At 39.4% G+C, this 22,483-nt stretch overlaps 1 protein-coding gene across 1 annotated transcript in view; it reads right to left on the bottom strand.

Annotated features, from left to right (window-relative positions):
- GNAI2 (G protein subunit alpha i2) overlaps positions 1-22,483 on the bottom strand; it is a 150,875-nt gene that overhangs the window by 127,651 nt on the left and 741 nt on the right. The gene's annotated exons all lie outside the window — the stretch shown is intronic.

Genomic DNA, 22,483 nt, shown 5'->3' on the forward strand with positions numbered 1-22,483 from the left:
TTAACGAAGAGAACCCGTGGTTTGTTGTTGGGTTGTGAACTGTGGGTCGTTCATAGTTAACAAATCATGGTTTGACAGTGTGGCTCAATGACAAACCATGGTTCAACAACCTATGGTTCAACTCATACTCAACTCTGAGTATGGGCTGTTGTGTTGTATGAACCCAATCAGTGAGATTTCATGCTTTTCTGATAAGGCATTTTGTTAATATATTATACAGCATGGGACCATTTCTACATGTTCATGGATTAGTTTTGTGAAGTAGTAGTAAGAACATAAGAGCAGTCCTAAGGGATCATACTAAAGATCCATCTAGTCTAAAAGGCTACTTCCCAACAATGACCAGCCAGATATCTCCAGAAAGCTTTTAAGAAGGGCATGAAAGCAACAGCCCTACCAAATTGTCTTTCAGCATCTTTTAATCTAGGATTTCTGTCAAGAACCAGATTCCCTCAGGGGTAATCTGCCAGAGGCCGCATATTGGCAGTGGGCAGGGCTGAAGCTAGGAATGGCCCTTTCCTCTGCTCCTTTTCTTTCTCATTCTCCCTCCCTTGTGGGCTGTCAGATGGTTCCTGATAGGGGTCTGAAATTATCTCTTTCAGAAGGGTTCTGAAATATGGCCAAGGGCTGTCGGTTGCCCATCGCTGTTTTAGTCAGAGATGTACAGCTGTTGAACCCGAGAGGTACCATTTAGCAATGATTATTAAGAGCCAATGATAGACCTATCCTTCAACATGGTTTAATCTTCTTTATTTTTTTAAGCCATGTTGTTAAGTAGTGGACCATAACCACATCAAAGGCCTTTCACAGCATTACTAGTTAGTGTGGTCTTCCCCATCTTAGTGCTTTTCAAATGTTTTTGGCTACAACTCCCACCATCTTTAACCATTGGTCATGCTAGCTGGGACTGATGGGGACTTGTAGACCAAAACATCTGAAGGGCACCAGGCTGGGAAAGGATTATTTAGTGGCACTCCAGAACAAGATACTCTTATCACCGCCCCTCAACAGTTTACTCCTAGTATTGGCTGATAGTGACCCATTAAAGAAAGCACACTCCAGGTTAGTCTTTTGGCTTTAAGTATTAAGGCTCATGCAATTGTTGCTCTGTATGACTCACGAAGGAAGTATTACTTAATCAACTTCTGCAATACATTAAGAAGTAAGTACCTTTCGCTAGCACAGAACCTAGGTGAACTGAAGGCAAATGAAAATATTGCTCACAAATTCACATATCTAGAGTTTTCACATGGATTCTACTTCCAAATAAGTTAGTTTGTTGCTTTTGATATTTATTTTAAATGGCATACACAAGTGGCTTGTACATACTTGTACATAAACACATTTCCTAACACAAAAAGCTCATTAAAGAGTACTTTGCAATGCTCCACAAACCCTGATGGCCTATTAAGTCCCCAGGCCCAAGGTTGGTTGCAAGACTGTGGGTTTTCCAATCAGTCATCCTACTTCTGTTTTTTCTGCAAAGCTGATGTCTGTAATTCAAATTAACTATTTATCTGGCCACTAATATTATTCACCCCCTTGTGTACCTAGTGGCACTCATATATTAAGTCTGACAACAAAGAATTTTGTGGCCCCGTAAAGACTAACACATTCATGGGCAATGTCCAATTCATCAGATGCAGGAAATGTTAACCTTGGCAGATCTGCCAATTAAGGTTAATACTTCATGCACCTGATGAACTGGACAATTAGTCCTTAAGTTAGTCCTCAAGACTCTTACCGTATTTCTTCGATTCTAAGACGCCATCAATTGTAAGACACACACTAATTTCAGTACCACCAACAGAAAAAAAGCTTTGATTCTAAGAAATAATAAATGACTTGCGATTCTAAGACGCACCCCGTTTTTAGAGATGTTTATATGGGGAAAAAAGTGCATCTTAGAATCGAAGAAATACAGTAGTTGTTTTTGCTGCAACAGGCTAACACAGCTATCCCTTTGGAAATTATATTAGTTCTGCTATCATATATTTGTATATTCTATGGCTACTGCCACATAGAAAAGAAAAAAGGTTGGGTTCATGGCTCAAACATATGGTTAATTATACTGCAGCATGAGACACAAAGGCTCTCACATGTCCAGACAGCTGCTCAACTAAGATATTCCCAGCCTTCTGAGACAGGCTGATAGAAAAATTAGAATTCATTTACTAGTTCCTTTAAAACAGCCTTTCCTTTTTCAAATCTGGATCAACACTATTTGTTTAATACAGGTGCAACAGATGCTAAGTGTCTGTGTCAGGATTTCAAATCTGTTGCTTTGCTGTAGTTAATACATAATTTGACAAATTAACAAAGGAGGCCAACTGATTGGTATGGGATCAAGGTAAAGGCAAAACATCTATGCTACACCTCATTTTTCTACAGAACGTTCTACAAAAAATGACAGAAAGTTATTTGTTTTGTTAGCTGTGGTGGGGCTAAGGGGCCTGGATTCATAGGGTTCATCTGTGGATGAATATCATCTAGCCATAAAACAATTAACCATGATCCAGACCTTTACCCAGGAGCCATTCTTCCACTATCAGTCCCTTGTAGTTTAACACGGGGTTAAGAGGAAAAAGAACTATTTACCCAAAGGGGGAGCAATCAATATAGGCAGTATACAGACAATGACAATTTGAAGATAATCCAGTGATTTAAAAAAACACCAGTCTAAGAGTTAAGGCTATCTCATGGTGGCTCAAGCTCCACAAAGCCAGGAAACTGGAAGCTATGGCTGATGTCTTAACATGCTCGTCCAATGATCGTCAAGACTTTTCTCTTCTTCCAGGCATTTTAACAGCATTTAACAACGTTAAGTTTGTTTTTAATGGACCCCAGAATTGTTGTTTTTAAATGGATACTGTTGTTTTTATACTGTTTTTTGTTTTTGATGGTTTTTAAATTTTGTATACTTTTAATGTTTACCATTTTTAATTGTTGTAAACCGCCCAGAGAGCTTTGGCTGTGGGGCGGTATATAAATGTAATAAAATAAATAAACAAATAAATAAATAAAGTGATGTTGTGTAATGTCAAATTGTGCTTGCCTACGGAAGTACCCTCTCTATGCACTCACATGTTTCCTTGGACATTCAGGCCCAAATCCAAAGGAGAACTGAGTGCCTGGAACTAGCAAAGATATCCCACATTGTCCTGACTTTCTATTGTCTTACAAAGCTTACTTTATCGTTAGAGGAATTCATCTGTCATTGACCCTTGTCACAGATGGGGCTTACAGCTGAAAAGCAACAAACTGTGTCCTTAACAGTGGTTTCCCTCAGAATGGACATAGGCTAGTGATTAGACTTCAGAATGTTCCTCAGAAACTCTCTGTCTGGCCTGCAGAAACCTCATTTATTGCTTTGCCTCTGGCCAGATGCGTGAGACCAAATAAGCCTCTGCTCTGCTGTCTCATAACCATCCCTCCTCCCCACAGCTCCAGCACCAGCCTCAGTACCCAGCAACATAACCCTGGGACAAACAGGATTCTTCAAATTCTTTCCTGAAAACATGTATTCAATACAGGGCTATACTAAACAGAATTAGGGTGGAATCCTATGCATGTTTAGATAGAAAAAAAGTTCGACAACTCGCAGCATTCCCCAGCCAGCACTGTGCCCTTAACTCTATCGTTTCACCTCTTTAAAAAGCCTTTCTTGAGCCACTTTCTATTTGTCTAATTCCTTCAGCTGAATTCCTACATGAGAGATTTACTCCAACTTTTTGGAAATTCCTACCACTAATTCCCATTTTTGATCTGGCTTTTTTCCTCTTAAAATTTATTGAAATGTCCCTCAGCAAAATGTTTAGCAAAGAATACAGGACTACACTATACCTTTTAGATCTTTCTGGAATGTTCTTCCTGCACATATTTATTTATTTATAGCATTTGTTGCTCTTTCTTTAATCTTTTTTTAAAAAAATAAACCTTAAAAAACATCTTGTATGTCTGCCTTTGCTCCTTATCTCCTTTTAATTCATTTGTTTCTTACATTTTAAAATGTAATGCTGTGATGGCTAATTTTTGGTTAACATCTCATGTCAGAAGACTTCATTATTTACATATTATTGTCCCTATTCCATATTTATTGTAGATTAGGGGTTTTCTGAGCAGAAACCTGCTCTTTCTTTTCCTTTGTATCTAGTACAATTCTCGGCACAATATAAACTAATTTTGCTAATAATGCATGCGGAATGAGGAGCTGAGGCCTTGGATAACTTATAAAGCAAGAGCTAGTTTTTCTTTACGAAATAAATTTAACTTATGAGATATAACAGAATCCTATATAATCAGCCTCCCTCAACCTAGATTCCTCCAGTTGTGTTTGGCTGAAAATTCCATAACTCCCATCCAGTATGGTCACATCTGGAGGGCACGAGGTCGGGGGGAAACTGTTATATATGTCTAATAGGATTGTAGTCTTAGTTCCTTGTGTACATTATAGTGCTCTGAGATACATGCTAATAAATCTTTATTTTATGAGATGCGAAAGGAGACCAGTGCAAGGCTTCATGTAAAATTCAAAACATATGGGGATGCATTGGCCAAGTAATCTTGCTATAAAATGCAGTGTAAAGTTCCACTGCCAGTAACTACCATTAATACAACAGTTGTAGGACAAGAATTACATCAGGTTATGGTTAAGAGAAGATACATATCTGTCAGGACTGCCTCTCAGAACTATTCAGTTGCACTGTTCTGATAGGGTTATTATGGTAACTAGACCCAGCTGTACCTTATCTAGCTTGGCTCCAGCTCCTACTAGCCTTCCTTAAGATAGGTCGAAAAGGCTACTGGCAGGCAGATCAACAGTCATTTCCAGCCCACAGGAACTTTTATTAACACACGTGTCTACATATACTTGCTTGTGTGACACATCAATGACCTGAGAAGAATGAACCAACTCTCTTCCCATTTCTGATCAGTTCGCAGGACTAAGTGACAAGAAAATGCATCAGAGTTCCACAGCACCTGCAAGAGGAGCCACATACCTTGTTGAGGGAGAACAAAAGGATGCATATGCTGGCCAAGGGTTTCCTCTGTACATCTATTGTACTGTTTCTATTTTGTGGATTGTCATTGTGCAGTGTACTTGCTCTGGAGGGGTAGTGAAGAAATGGTATGTTTGACAGCTTTCTATAGTCATAGTAAAAATGCTATACTTCTGCTTGCACGGCAAGTTACTTACTTCTACAAATTATGATAAAATACACTATGTTCGAGCATCTGCTGTCTCAAACATTTCTTGGAACAATGTTATTATTAACCCAAAGCATACAAAAGGATATTTAGAGTCACAAATGTAAGATCATTGTCATCTCATTAATTTGAATCAACCACACTCCCCCAGTTAAAAGGCATTAAACAGGTAATGATGTGACTTGCCAAGCCAAGATCTAGTCAGGTTACATTAGAATCTGAATTGCTCCCTCTGGCTAGCCACTTTGGACTACCACAGCTGAACCCAGCCTAGGCTACGTTCCTGTCCTGCTCAATTTTATAAGAGCTTCTTCCTTTGTGCCAGGGCTCTAATTTTACAAGGCAATGTTTTTATTCATCCCATCTCTACAAAAGGAAGTATGAACATTTCATTTCATAGGGGGGAAAAGAGAGAGTGTGGCTTTTAAATCTCTGGAATAGCTCAATAGAGCTCCAAAATTGAATAGATTTTTTTAAAAAAACCAGTGTGAAAGCAGTATTCAGGGCCCTCCTCAGAGATGAGCATTTGAGAAGGCTAAAGAGAGATTTGTTATTCTTCGAGACAAGTTTTACCTTCTAATAGAAATATAACCATTTATGCTACAAAAAGAATAAAAATTTCCAGTGCTTCCTGAAGCTGCAATGCTCATAACAGCAGCATGGAGATCCAACATAAGGTATGCTGCACATTTCTCAGGGAGCTTAATAGTGCATGCAGAGTGAATGAATGATGTAAACAATAAAAGAGCTTGAAACCAGGAGTTAAAACAAAACAGGTTTGGTGAACACCACAGATCAAGTAACCTGAAAAAAAATATCTCTACCCAGCTAAATTACACAAAAATTAAACAAAGACTAAGATGCAGTAGGAGAAATGTTTTCTCAAGCTGTGAAATCATTAAGCATTTGAATGTCTCCTGCCCTTGCGGACCAATTCAGCTCTTGACTAGAGAGTAATAATGAGATGGTTGATGATAGGAACTCATTCAGCCATGCACTGCAGGCCCAGCTCTTAACACTTTTGTTCTACCATCACAATTGAAGCAAAATCTGTGGCTTAACGACTGTATTCACTAGCAAAGTTTTTTGGCATATTTGCAGTCCTCCAAGGCTTCTCTCTTCAAGTAAAATATCACTTCCCATCTGGAAAGGAACACAAAATTAATGTGGGTGGATGTTAAAAAAAGGCCATACAGGCGGTCTTGGGTGTATGTCAAATGCAGAGATTAAAGGAGGGTGAACTTCATGCAAGCTTGGCTCCTTTTACAAATTCCAGGGGGAAATTAATAGTTGCACTGAAATGTGCATTATAACAAGACAGATATAACCTTCCTCCTCCCACTTCTGTGACAGACGGCAAACTTCAGCAATAACTGGTATCCTCCACTGTCTCTCAACCCCACCTCCATCCTTGCATGCTTCCAGCCTGCAGTCTTAGCTTACTGCACCACTATGGCTGTGTTCCTACTGACGCTTTAAAGTACATAGTGCCCAGACACCTCAAGCAACACTCTCTTGTCATTTCAGGCCTCCAATGCCTTTGAGCGCTTTATATCTCCAAGGGGAAAGGGAAGAGCTATGGTTCGATAATAAAGCTCTGCACACAGAAAGCCCTAGGTTCCAATTAAAAGGTATTGGGCAATAGGGCTGGGAAAAACCTTTGCCCAATACCGAGGAGCCACTACACACCAAAGACAACAAGCCCATGTTAAGACAGTCCATTATTATAAGGTAGCCGCTTATCATCATTACATGCAAAGAGTATTAATGAAAGCTCCGTCTCTCCCTTCTATCATTTTATAGTGCACGAATCAGGTGTCCCTGTAAAAACACTGAGGTGGAAACCGTATCACATGTGTTACTGTTTTGTAGATTTTATCAAGGGGCTAGGCATGATCTTCTGAACCCCATTTTACAATCTTTTCCTGGTCACCCAACTGAATTCCTAATGTCCCTATTACTTCGGAACTCAGACAAATCAATCACAGAGCAAGTGGCCAAGTTTTTGAACTTGGCCATTTCTACTAGGTCCTCTATGATTACTTGTCTTTTTAATAGCTAACTGTACGCTCAGTCCTTTTGTATGTAAGTTTTGCTGGAATGGTCTATTGACTGCAATAAAACTGTTGTTGTTGTATCAAGTGGATACACACCACCAGAGCACAAAATGTACTGAAATCCAAACACCAGAACCCAGGTCTCAACTCCCAGACCCACGTGCCGAACAGCCTGTTCTGCTCACCTTATTCAGTTCACAAGTAGCAACAAGAACTACATAAAGTGATGAGTATTATCTTTTAAAGATCTCCCCACACACACACACAACACATCTGTGTATTCAGAAGGAGGAAATAGATATAGTCTCAACAATCCTGTAAGGTTGCTAACACTTCCCCTTTTTTTACAACATGTCTGAACGGAAAATGCAGTTAGTATTTCCCCTAATTAAAACGAAGAAAGGGAGAAGTCTGGTTATCAGTATTAAAATTCACACATTCAAAAGCCAGCCTTCATAACAATCCAACAGCAGGTGCAGCAGCAGAGGCTATACGAGGATATCTTAACCGTCAGGTGGGGAGTTCACCCTTCACCTCTCAATCCCATGTCAGAAGTTGTACTGTTCAAGGAACCAGATCAATTTGCGCATAGGAGAATTCAGAGCACACCCAGGGAAAATGATATCTGAACAATATTACATATATAAATGGAATACAGTTGCTCTCTGGTAAAAAGGAGCAGTCAATCCAAAAGCCAGACTTTGCACAATGTTAAAATATGACACAGATAGCCAATTATTTGCAAAACAAGCATGCAGATAAAGCACATGTTTATACAAGGGTTTACAGTGTGCTGAGGGCCAGCCAATATGCATCCTTCACCATCATAGTGCAGTATTTCTGAACCAGATGTGATCAGAAGGATTTTGTTGTTCTTGCAAAACAAACCTGTGTACCAAGATAGTACTGGTTCTGGCAAAGGATGGGATACAGGGCACTTAGGAATTGCAAGTAAACAGCCAGTGAAACAGACTAATATCCAAGATAGCGACAGGCAATAAGTGAGTAGTTCTGTAACTAGTTGAGTCATACACAATCCTTTAGAATTCAGGGACTCTCTCCAAAACACATCTGGAGAGCAACAGGTTGGGAAAGGCCATTCAACCAGGTGGCCTAAACCAGGACCAGACAGAACAAGCCACTAAACGAAGGATCTCTAGGATAGAGTTCAGCGACAGGGCTTTCTAACAGCTTGTCTAGCATGCCAAAATGCTGAAATCCAGTATTAAGTGCAGTTATATACCTGCCTATCTGTTGTAACTACTACCAAGATAGACCTTCTTTCTGAACTGCATGCAGAGGAGTCCAAAAATGTCAGCACTATTAGCGCTCCCAACTGAGCACGCTACAAAGAAGAACTCCAGTAGAAATCCTTCAGAGAATAAAAAAAACTACTCCAAAGAGCATTTCTCTTGTGATTACACTGCCTGAACAACAGCCAGAAAAAGAAAAAACATACGTGAGTCCTATCACATCTCCCAAGTTCCTTTTAAGTAAATAAGAAATTTGAAGACATCATGAGGGCGTATAAATAATACAATTCCATTTCTCAGCTAAAGACAGAAATCGAATAAGCAAGCTGCTTATATGAAACAAGGAATGCCTGCTATGAACAAAGCAGATTCTAGAGAAATGTATTAAAAATCAACCTTAGGCAAAAAGGCAGAAACTGCATTGTACTGTAGATTTTCCCCTCATCTAATTTTCAATATCTTATAAGTACTTTATGCTTTTATATGCTTTTAGACGCCAGGTGAAGACCTTTTTATTCTCCCAGCATTTTAACAGCCTATAAATAAATTTTAACTTGGTGTTTTAAATTTGTAATTTTGCATTGCTGCTGTTTTTATCTGGTTGAGCTTTTATATTGTATTTTATAGTATGGTTTTATACTGTTGTTTTATACTTTGAATGTTTTTAATTTTTGTGAACCGCCCAGAGAGCTCCGGCTATTGGGCAGTATAGAAATGTAATAAATAAATAAATAAATATTTTTGTAAATAAAGACTTGGGAGGAGAGAGGTTGGCATCCCCACCTTGCTTTACCTGCCTCAGATGCTTCAGGTCTTCCTCCTTAAGAGGTACGCTTAACACGCTAGTAGCCACAACACAGCTGTGTTACAATAGCTCAGGCTTCTTAATTTAGTTGTTTTATTGGGTCTTGCCATCTTAAATTCTTTTCAGCAGTTTTACCTTGTTTTAACTTTTTGTATGCTTTAAGCCCTTCTGTAAGACACCTTGAGCCTTTTTCTTTTTTTCTTTAGGAAAAGCCCTCAAATAAATAAATAAATAAAATTTCCCCAACTCAGTGCCCTCCAGATGTCTTGGACCAATTTCCACCAGCCCCATCCAGCATGGTCAATTGTCAGGAATTCTGTGAGTTGTAGTTCACACTAATTGGAGGGGCACCAAGTTAAAGAAAGTGGCAACAGCATTATGCTGTGGAGCTTGCTTGCAACACTCAATGTTGAGCAGGAGGAGTTGCCACTCAGATGCTTGCCCAAGGGCAACTGGCATTTGCCCCAAGCAAGTGGCAAACTGCAGCAGCATGCTCAAGCAGTCCAATAAGCAGACCTGCCAATTAGCACTCTACCTTCCTGCATGGCAATCCCAACTTTCCACCCTTTAAACAGGCCATTCTAAAAAAAAAAAAAGCACTTTAAGGAGGACTGAGCGTTATGATATTAACTCAACACAAAATAAAACCTATGTAGTTTAACAGTCTAACATGATACAGGCATGAATGTTATAGATAAGGCAACTTGTTCAGTGTATGTTCCAAATGGCTTTATCTGTTGTGCCAAGCATTACTTAAAGGCTGCCCAACCCTCAAACGAACAATCATTAGCCAAGCAGCATTCAGCCATGCAGTAGCTTTTAAATGGTTCTGAAGTTACAAAGCTCGTAGGCAGTCTACCAACACAACACAAATTATTGACTTTTTCTCCCAGAAGATGGGAAAGAATCACACGTTCATTAGGCTTCGAAGGGAGTGGCCTCTCACAATTGGACAGGGATCCACTCATTTTCGCTTAACTTAGTAGGCCCTAAGTAGTTGTCTAGGCAAATAAAATGATCAAGGGCCTGTAGCATCTCCCCTATGAGGGAAGGTTACAACCGCTGCAACTATTTAGCTTGGAATACAGGAGGGTAGGAGGAGACACGATAGAGGTGTACAAAATGGGAGACATTTTTCTCCTCTTTCAAAATACTAGAACCTGGGGTCATCAAATGAAGCTGATTAGTGGGAGATTCAGGACAAATAAAAGGAAGTACTTCTTCACACAGCACATAGTTAAACTATGGAATTCACTACCACAAGATGTGGTGATGGCCAATAATTAGAATGGCTTTAAAAGGGGGCTGGATAAATTCCTGGAGGAGAAGGCTATCAATGGCTATACCTCCAGTATCAGAAGCAGTAAGCCTATGTACACCAGTTGCTGGGGAACATGGGCAGGAGGGTGTTACTGCACTTGTGTCCTGCTGGTGGGTTCCTGGTCAACAGCTGGCTAGCACTGTATGAAGAGATTGCTGGACCCTTGGTCTGATCCAGCATGGCTCCTCTTATGTTCTTACCGGCCCTGCTCCTTTCCCATATCCTTTGGCACATGCAGTGGATTGGAGGGGGGTCAGCTGTTCTCTCACTTTGCCCCACAGCTTTGTATACACTAAGAAGCAGCACGAGAGATTCTTAATGCTTCCAAATGTCTCCAAAATACTATACAACTGACCCCTCCATGACTTCTCTGTGGCCCTGTTCACACAACATGCTAAACCATGATGGTTAAGCGTTGTGAACTAAGCATTATGGCTTAATGTGTCATGTGAACTATGACTTAGCATGTTGTGTGAACTATTCCTAACCATGGTGGCTATATAACCACAATTTAAACATGCTCACTAACCATTTGCTGCAAAACGGTTAGCAGCCTAACCACGGCTTAGCATGTCGTCTGAACAGGCCCTGTGGTTTTAAGAGTAGTCAGGAGAAGGAATGAAATTTCTCTCACACACACCTGGCATGAGAAAGGAAAAAAGTTTCATTTCGTAGGAGGAAGAACCAGTAGGGTATCTGTACCAGGTATCTAGGGTTAACGAGTTAACAATATTAGCCACCTGGCAACTTAATTTTTAGATCCTTGTAATTTGGACAATTTCCACTTAATATCTGTGAGGGGGGCATGTTCAAGGCTTCAGAGTGATTTTTTCTTAACATAATGGGAGAAAAAGATATTTTGAACTTCAGCAATTGCTGACAACGAATTCAGAATGCAATTATATTTGACAGTTTAATGTCAAATGCCATTCCTTAGATAAAACTCTCAGCGATTCCCAGAAGGCAGGGTCAATGCCTCCTCAGAATTCCTGCAAGTCCTCACATACACAAAGTCTAGAAAATCGTTGTTGACATTATTAGTATATGAATTATATTAACTCCTGTCAGAAGTGTTTGTACAGCCAATTAATACAAAGCCATATGGGAGAGCTTTCCATTAATAAAAATGTACCAACTACCAACAGAAAGAGATAAGCATCAGTGATAGGCTCATTCCAGTGGAGAATGTGACACTAGTAATGTCACTTGCTTAACATGTCACAGCCGGAAATGGACTGTTCACTAGTTTCTACTCAGTCAATATGAAGACTTCGTATGGAGAAATCTTATTTTCCTGGACTCTTAGTTCACTCCCAGAACTCTGAGGAGGGACAAAGAGGGACTCCAAACAACAGAAGTCCTGTTTTCAAGCAACTCTTCTTGAGATGGGCCTGTTTTACCAAAAATAGATCACAGGTTGATGTTCACAATTCCACATCCTTCCTATTATTCAATCTGTCTTGGAGTGCACCAACTACTGCAGTTGAAGATTCTGAGTACCTGACTGGCTTCTCCCATTCACACAGTTGATTCCTACCTAATGTCCATCCCCTCCCTTGGATGCAGTTTCTTCTCAAGTAGGCCCATGATGCAGAGGACATCAACTACTCCACTGCTTCTATGAGAAAAACAGTAAGATTTGGATCTCCTCTCTGTAAGGAGATCTCAAGCTTTTAGCACTGGTAACAAGACAGAAAAGATAGCAGCACACATTGCCATAACATCTGAGCAGATATTATAAGGCTGGTAATGCACCGAGGAAAAGCTAAATTTCTTCAAAAGTTCTTAAAGCAAGAATACCACTCTTGTTTCCTTTGGATAAATAGCACTGTGTCAGATATTCCCAAACGGACTTTCATGCCAAATGTTTCATGCAACATATGCCCCAAGGGCAAACAGTGAGATTCCTATGAATCAAGGTATTGTTGCTATCCTCCACAAAAGGACCTCAGCTACTGTGATCTATCAAAATGCTATTGTGTCACTGCAGAGGGAAATACTTAACTAGCAAGCACTTCAAAATAGCCAAACCTGTAAGCAGTTAACAGTGATGATCATCTTGATCCAATAATGGCATGTTTATTGGTTCCTTAAAATGTTTGTAAATAACAAGATCTCTAATTTGGGGCTAATGGCTACTGTTAATATTTTTAAGACTCACACACTCAAAAAAGTGTACAACAGGCAAGTCACATAGTTCACTCTCAGAAAGTGGATACTGAACACAATAATTTAAAAAACTCATTAAGCATACAGTGATCTCATCCAACAAGAGGAATTATTCATGCTAAGACAACTGCTAAGGCCCCAAGCTGTCAGAAATGCAACTAGCTGTTGTGCCCCAGAAGCCAACACGCTAAGTTTCTCGCTTAATGATTTCTAAATGTTCAACAGAACAGAGTTCACACAGCAGCTTTAGCTTTTAGGATACTACCAACAGAGCCTTTTCTGAATGAGAACAGAACTGAATCAGCATGCCCAATGCTTATGCATCAGGCAAAGACTATGCTGACCCCCATTTTGATCATGCCTAGTCCAGATGGACTTAAGAGCAACAGTGGCTCAATAATGTCAGTGCCTCTCACAGCTACTGTTATGTCAAACCTCCACACTAACAAGAAATTCTTCTTTGAAATGCTTCCTGTTGTATTTCCTGTGTTGATGTTCTGGTTGCTGGTTTCACAGCGGTGTCAAATACCTATGTACAAAATGGGTGCAAATGAACCGTTAGCAAAGAAAGTATGACACTTGTCCCATCATTTTGATCTTTATAAGGGGGGAAAAACTTACTCGGATTTAAGAAACAAAGATATATTCTAAAAGTTCACTAACAGCATTTGAAATATTTTTCCGTTTCTTTTCCTATTTTTCTACATCCAAATGCATTTTTCTCTTTTTTTATTGTGAATATTAACAAAAGAGAACATCCAAATACATAAGCTGAACTGCAATTTCCAAAGAAATTACACTTATTTTGGGGGGAACTTTTTCAATGGTTTACGGTTATATCAATACTTAGGTTTTCCTTTGAAGTCAATTTTAATTTGACACATACAATGTCTGGACTGGGCACATTAAAAAAATGCAGGTCAAATGGTTTGCTGTGTTCTCAGATATCAGGTTTTGGGAAGCACAACATTACACCCACCCTATAACCCATGACTTGCAATAGAGGTTGTAGGATGGGTGAAAATCACTACATCAGTGGTATGCGTTGGGTTCGGCCAGGACAGCAACCTGCAACATGGCACAGGTAATTAGGGTAATCACACAACTCACATGCGCAACGGCAGGGGAAACAAGGATGCTGTATTGTTTCTCCACTGATCATCCAAAGCCAGCCAGTCTTTCTCCCCTTCTGTAAGAAGCAACATCATGACGTATGTACTACTTCAGTACATTAACTGACCCAAGTTCTTGATGATTTTGTGTGATACCTTGATTACGCTGAAGTCAAAACTGAAGCTATCTAGAGGTTCAAGGCAGCAATGCTGCAATCAATTTGTATTTAGTTCACATTAGGAAAAAGCTTTTTAAAAACTTTTAAAGTTCTGCAAAAAGAGATGAGAGGTGGCTTAGACTAATATACTTATCAGAAAAATCTTCCTAGTTACCAATATAAGTTAAACTGTAAATGCTAGAATTTGGGAGTGGCAGGGGGAGGACCACAGAGAATTACTAGATTTGAGCCAGTTTTAAAATAGTTGTATACTTTCGAACAACGTTTTAAAGTTGTATCAAGTACAAACTGCGCTTTTAAATCATTACAACAATGCCAATAAAATAGAACAGCGTCACAGCGTACTTGTCAGTGGTTACCACACAACAACTCATGCACATGCCTGAATTACAAACATACTAAAATATAAGACTGGTTTGGTTCCCAACCCAACAACAAACCATGATTCTCTTCCTAGGTTCTTTGTTGTTAACATCCCATAGTTAAACCATACTGCAGGGTTCACATGTAATGACAGCCCATGATTCAACAACAACTGACGATTCAATGACAACCCATATTCAACCTGAGCTCTAGGTTATTATGTGTGAACCAGGTCTATGTGTCCCTATGAGCAAGGCACATACATGTTTACTATGTCATATTTTACTGACATCTATGGATGATGTATTTATTTGGAAACTACCTGTCTCATTAATCTTTGCATAGCTATTAATAAAGACAGTCACGGTGTGATAATTTTTCTAAAGGTTAAGTAGAATAATCATAGGGCCCATTCAAAAGACACCTTAAACCATGGCTTTAATCACGGTGAATAAGCCTTTTTGCTTTATTCACCATGGTTAAAGCTGTGGTTTAAGGTATCTTCTGAACACAGCCCGGCTTTCTGGCTTAACCACCGTGGTTAAAGACATGGTTTAGGTGTCTTCTGAACGGGGCCATAGAAGTTTCAGTCAATTAAATCTGCATAACGGATGAAACTATAGTTCTCAGGAAAAAGCATACTTTCTTTAGTTTTACATGATGCATCATGTTGCATCAGCCATAATCTTAGAAGAGACATTCCCCTTTTCTCTTTCATGGGGGTAATGAGTAACCACACACACCTGCATTCATCCATAAGGCTAAAACTTTTTTAAAAAACTGTTGTAAGGATGAGCCACCGTAAGCCTCAAGCTCACATGCTCTGCCCTCCCCCAGAATGGAGAAGTTTGAAAGCTTTTGCTTCCATTTTAGATTAATCGCAGCTTGTTGTGACATCTGAACCTGAACAAGCTATGGTTATTCTTAACTGTGGTTTAGGGAAACGAGCCAAGTTCAGGCTGTAGTTTATAAAGTGGCTCATTTCATCAAAAAATAATTAAGTTTAACCACAGTTTAGGGGTCAGGAATAATGCTAAACTATTGTTAATCCAAAATGGAAGCAGAAGCTTCTGAACTTTTCTTTTGTCCACACCAGATGAAGGGAGGGGAGGGAAGACTGCACAAGCCTGAGACTTGCTACAGCTGTTCCTCATAATGCTAAAAGGTGGCCAAAACATAATTTTAAATAAAAAATGAATGAAATTAAGCAAAAAACAGAAATCTGGAGAGGTGCTCATTTTGCATTGTGACAGAACATTTACATTTGACAAGTTGCTGAGTCGCCTACCATCAGTAGAGATTTTCAGTTGCAAATCCAAAAAAAATTCATTTGGCTGCAATAATCTACTATATTTTTTATTGTCAGAGAAATTATTTCCATGAATCTGGAAAGCAAAACTTACATGAAAATGTATATTCAATGCACTGGCCTCCTCAATAGCTTTTTTAAAATTTGTTTTAATTTTTGTCTGGTAAGTGGAATTCAGCTTTCTCATTTCAGTGATTAAAAAAAAACGTTAGGTCCTCAGAAGTAGAAACATCTGAGTACATCAGAAATGGCTAAGCCAATTATTATAAAAGCTGTTAACTCACTCCCAAGGCAACCTAAATTAAAAGAGCTCATATACAAATGCAACAGCCCCAAAGGGAAAGCTGCAAGTAAGGAAGGAAATTTTTGAGAGAGACAAATACACTCCAAACTCTACAATAAAATGCATTTAGCAAAACCTTTCGACACACATAACGGACAACATTCAGAAACACTTTTCTCTGTTTTTATACATATATAAAAATGGGAGGATGAGGAGGAGAGAGGAGTTTCTAATCTGACAATGGGGAAAAATCCTTGACTTGTCTTATTTTTAGCTATAAGCTAGGGTCACAATTCTTCACCCACTGTTCTGAAGTCAAGGTGACTACTTTGAAGTATGTGATTTCAAGCTGATATCCTTCAGTAGTTCTACATGTCGTCTTAGGGCTATCAGAACAGACCTGGAAAGTTTCATACCAATGCAAAGCCATTTAGAGAAGTCTTTTTTCATAAACCAAATCTTCTACTGTATAATGTCGAGTTTTTGATACTGATGAGTACTTTCAATGTTCCCTTAGATTCAGAGTGAGGGCTTTATTTGAATGGGCTATGCGCAGTATATAAGCTGTAATATGTGGCCATGCTAGAATTAGCTATTCTCATATCAATGATCTTCAGACATGTTGACTAATGAACCTGTGCTTCATAACCTAGCCAGATTTCTGCAAAACAAAGGAAACACAGAAGGCAAGATTTATTTTTCACAGCTTTATGCCAGATGAGCAGAAACTATCCGGAAATTGCTGGTTTAAATCATCAGTCTAGCATCCCACATTGGTAACTTAGCTACAAGAGGGTCCCTCCATAGCTGTCTGAAGACAGCAAAAATCTCAACACAATGAAAGTCTTTTAAAAGACTGTTGAGTGTGCATGAAGAAAAGAAATGGGAGATTCGATATGTTAAGATCACCTCTGCAAAAGCTTGTTATTCATCAGCATATAAATATAATTAATAAATAATAAAAAACTGTACACATGACACAACATGTCAAGTATCCGACCACTACAGTTACTTTCCTACAGCACAGAATTGCATTGATAAAAAATATTTTTGCTGGCCATGTAATTACTGCTCTACATCCAGGCTTCCACTGTTTATGTTCCTTTTATCAAAACAATACACTATCACGATTAAATATATAACAGAATCTGGACGCTGGAGATAGAGTATTGTCACTCTTAATAAAATTGCTTTATATAAACAACAGGACTGCCCTCCACAAAAAATATCACAGACTTTGGAGCCTTTGTTGCTTAGACTCACATTTAATAACGTTGATCATTGATAGACTGGCTCCCCTCCCTTTTGGATCAACCATATAGCACCTCTCCTTTTAAAGTCAAACTGAACACAAACTCTCTATTTAATTGGGGCCTTCAATTTGGTGCCTATGGACACCTCTCTAGTTGCCCCTGCCCAGGTCTCTGCCCCTGCCCATTTTCATTTTAAGATTTTTAAAAACTTATTTTTTAAGTACAGAGCAAAGTGTTGCCCTCTTTATATGGGTTCAAATTGAATGGCTTTGAGTTTTGGAACTCAGACTACACATCTGCCTTGTACTTAGGTTCTTGGGTAAATTAACTTTTCTTTCTGGGAAAGAGTGTTTTATTACTAGCGGTCCACCTTTCATTTTATGAATAGGCAAGCCACCTCCCCCACCATGACATACATAATGACTGGGTTCACGCAACACGATAACCCATGGTGGTTTAAATAGTCAAAGGTTGGTTATTTAACCCACCATGAGTTATCATGTTGTGTGGAGGGAGTTATTTTAACAAACGGTTGGTTATTTGACAGAAATAACCAATGCTGTGCAGAGTTGGCTATTTGAACCACCGCTGGTTATCATGTTGTGTGGAGGGCACCATTGGTTATTTCCTCAGCCAACGTTGGTTATTTCGTCAGCCACAGAGTCACAAGGCAAGAGCGGTCAATGCAGTGGTTGCCGTTCTAGTCCAGATAGCAGGATAGATTTTCAGCAGCAATGGCTGATGGAATACTAGCAGGAGGAGAAAGGAGAGAGGGCGGGGGATGAATGAGTCAACTCAGCATGGACAAATAGTCAATGCAACACTGCTCCTACTCCACACTACAGTTGATTATCATGTTTTGTGAGGAGTACCCCCTAGATAAACAACTGTTGAGTTGATTATTAGCCCACCTTTGCCTATCATGTTGTCTGAACACAGCCTTTGTGAGATCATCCATGACACTCACAAATTCCAAATGAGGCGACCAACCCAAACAGCTTGGGAAACCTTACTCTATTACGTACATATAAGACCATCGAGAACTATCTTATCAACATGCCCCCTTGTTTTGGAGTCTACTTCCTAAAGGAGCCCACAGAGCTCACTCTTTAATGAGCATTATGAGGATGCTGAAACCCTGGCTCTTTAGACAGCTTTGTACTGTGCTGCTGGAAACATTATATAACTTTCACTTTTTATTTAACCGATAGTGGCATTTTATGGTATTTATTGCTGATTTAATTCATAGAATCATAGAATAGTAGAGTTGGAAGGAGCCTATAAGGCCACTGTATTGTTCTATGCCATGTGTGGCACTTTTTGAAGGTCTTGGCTACAACTAGATTATATTTTCTTATAAATCCACAAAAACAATACTACTCCACTCATTACAGAGACTTCAGTGATTTCACTTTTTCAAAAAGGTCTGCTTAGTGCATTCACTTACCACAATTTGAAATTAACAAGTAATTCCAGATTTTTTAAACATGAAGTATGCAATTAGTATCCAGGCAGCAAGGTGTCTTGCCTGACTGAATAATTTACCAGGGTTCTCTGTGAAGTACAACCTCCCCACTGCCCCCAACCACTTCAAGCAATTTTAGCGATTCTCCAGTTCTGCTTTAGCATAAAACAGGGCATTAATGAATCAGGGATTTAACACCATTTTACATTTCTAACGAACAACACCCACAACTTTTTTTTAAAAAAATTATTTAACAAAGCAGTTTAAAAAAGTTAAAAATATATATAAAAACATACAAGTCAGACAGCGTTTCTAATAAATACACAAACACGATTTCTGTAGCTGCCGAACCGAGCTTGTTTCCTTCAATTTACTGTGGTCAGAGGAAGATTTGTTAAACTAGAGTTGGATGCCACATCTGTACCATTGATGTAATCGAGAAAAGGAGACCATATTTCATTGAATGGGTCATAGCTAAGTTGGCCCGATGAGACTCTGCGGTGGTAGGTTAATTTTTCAGAGCAGGCTATATCCCACACTTTCCCTTTCCATCCAGTGAGTGTTGGGCCCTTCGGATCATTCCAATGTTCTTCGATTTCTAAACGAGCTGCCGTAAGGAGGATAAATACCAATTCTTTATGGGTAAGGGAGGGGTTTAGAGCATTGGGCAGGGACAGCAGGGCCAGGCTTGGTTCTGGCAAGATTATCTGATCAGTGGCCTTAGAAATTATATTGAAGATAGTTTCCCAGAACTGCTTCAGGACCTTACACTCCCACCACATATGTAAGTAAAAGCCCTTTTCATTGCATCCTCTCCAACAGAACGGGGAGATTGAAGGGGAGATTGAAGTCGTTGCATGTGAGAGTTGAATTGGAGTTATATACCATCTTAATATAACCTTGAGGGCTGACTCCTGAAGGGGGGGGGATTTATCCAAATTTGTTTCCATTAAATCAGGGATTTAACACCATTTTACATTTCTAACGAACAACACCCACAACTTTTTTGAAGTGTTGTTCAGTGTACTTTTCAAAAACAGGCTTCAGTCTAATAGCTCATCTTCAACATTTAGAAACTAGCTCTTTATATTATAGCAGTGAACAAATTCTTTTGTTCCAGTTTCATTTAGTGGAAGCTCTGCATGAAGAAATCTACCCTGGGCACCCCCAGCTTTGCCAACCGAATATTCATTACCAACAGCACAGAAGAAATTGACGCTACTATATGACCTAAAGAAACTAGTCAGATAGCCATCATACTCAAATTAAGTTTTCAACTTTATCCTTTCTACAGTTAGTATTTAATACAAAACATGTCATCCCCAATACTCATATGCTGTGCCTCAAACCCAAGAGTTAAAAAGTGTAAGGTCACATGCCTGTCATCCGAATGACAAAATGTGGAAATCCAAAGATGATATACGACCAACATTTTTGAAAACAATGTTTAGTCCTTGCAAGTGAAAAGTCACTGCCTTATACAGAATTCACCTAAGACTGGTGTACACTCCTGATTTATTTATTTGAAGTATCTGTATACCTCCTTTCATGGCAGCTTGCAATAAGAAATTACAATAAAATACAATTACAACCCAATTTCTTGTGGATTTACATGTTATATGCACAGGCCAACAAATACGCATTTGGTTTTCCTCATTTTCCTGAGTGACAAAGCTAATTGCTATTTCTTATCTAAAAGGTTATTTTTCTTTTTAAAAAATATTACATGAAATATCAAAAGGCTGTGTGCTTTGTTTTAAGGAGAGGAAAATGTAAAGCTTTGTTTTAAAGAGAGGAAAACACAAAGCTAAACTAAGATTAGAGCACCAAACTTTTGCCCCTCAGCTCATGGACCAAACCCCATCATCTATCCTAGGGATTAGGCCAATTAAAATCAATGGGACTATTTTGGGTGTTTATCCATATTAGCCTCATTACAAACTCTAAGCCTGAAAACCATTAAGAAATCCTACAATCCAGATCACTACCACAGGGATTTAGCCCATAATTCAGAAGCAATTTTGTTCATTTGCTTGAACAATGAAGTAGCTTATACTAGATTAGCAACCATCTCTCATAATGAATGTCCTGTTTTGCAGAAAGAACAACAAGCACAGCTCATTTTTAAGAGTAGCTACAAACCTTGGAGAAAATCCCACTGAATTCAATGGAAATTACTTCTGAGTAGACATGTAAAGGATTGCTCCCTGGAAATAGTACACAAAACTAAAACACTGGTTATTTAATGATGCAATCCTTTACAACTCTCAGGATTGCACCCAAAAAAACTCAAAATCTACTTTCCTCTCTAAAGGGAGGAGACGTGATGCCAGAAGTTTTAATTTGTCACTTTATGAACTACTCTGAAGCCTGCATGCGTAAAGAACATTTCATTCAGGACTGAAACTTCACTAAAAACTAGGAACATCACTGGACAAAACAAAATAGCCATGCCTTTTAGAAGAAGCAGTACATTGCTTGAGCTGGTGCAAAATTTGCCACTGAATTAGCATATGAAATATCCCATCAGTACATGTCAATTCCGCAGTTGCTGGTGAGTTTGTCATGTATCTCACTAAGGGCTGGGCCTCTCTGTCAGAAGACACCCTGCTATCAAAGCATCAAAAGGGGCATTACTATTGTTCTTCCACATGCTAGAATCAGTTCAATCATTCCATCACACTCTTCATTTTTCCAGGATGACTACTCAAACCTAAGTTACCCTGTTCATTAAGAGACAGCTACTTTCATGCATGAAAATAAATCAACCAGAGAACATCCAACTTGAGGTGTTGTGCAACACATGAAAATATTGTTCACACAACTGTTCCCATGAAGATTCACCCCAAAGCATGACAAGAGTCCATATATCAACCTCCTGGCTTGGTTTTACTTCTTCTAGTTTGTGCAATGATGAACATTCAAAACAAAACAAAAAAAGGAAGGGAGTGTAGAACAGTGAAGTTTCACAAAAACCAACAGCCCTAAGGCACTGCAGGAAGCTAAATGCACAGAAAAATGCTCAACCCATACTAACCACGAAAGGGGAACAGTTTAGCCACCTATTTAACTCTTGGAGCAAGGGGGGAGGGAGGGATCAGAGTAACAAAAAAGATTAAACAGTTTAAAAGATTGCAGAAAGAAGCGCAGTGAATAAAGTGGTCATCTCAAGTACGGGAGGAGGGGAGCAAAGGGAGACTCTGTCCTACTAGGGCAGTTACCCATTCCCCAGAAGCTCTCTCTGCTTATTCGCAGTTTAGATTATCCTTTCCTAACACCACCGCTGGTGGCAGAGTAGAAAATGGGGTTGGGAGTCACCATCAGCAGTTATCAAGGCTGATGGAGGAAACAAAAATTGTGAGGTTTGGGGGAGGAGTAAGAAATCCTGGGGCTGGGGGATGAAGCAAGATTTCATGCCTTCTTGGACTCTGGCTATTCTGAAGGGCCATCCACTACGGAGAAAAAAACAGCTGAGAAGTGCCAAGCTAAATTTGGAAAACGAGCAAAGGGGGGGGGGTCTGTGGAAACATATTTTACAGGGGTTGTAGAGCACATCAGGGGGCATGGCCAGTAAAGTTCTCTTATGAGGCAATGGGAATGAAAGAAGGGAAGGGGGAAAGTGTGTGTCAGAGCGCGAGAGAAAGCGCCAAGTTACTGGGCTTACAAAAAGATGGGGTAGCTAAGATGGAGCTACTCGGCCCCCTCG

Source organism: Elgaria multicarinata, chromosome 3 (genome assembly GCF_023053635.1).
Source record: "Elgaria multicarinata webbii isolate HBS135686 ecotype San Diego chromosome 3, rElgMul1.1.pri, whole genome shotgun sequence".
Lineage (NCBI taxonomy): Eukaryota > Metazoa > Chordata > Lepidosauria > Squamata > Anguidae > Elgaria > Elgaria multicarinata.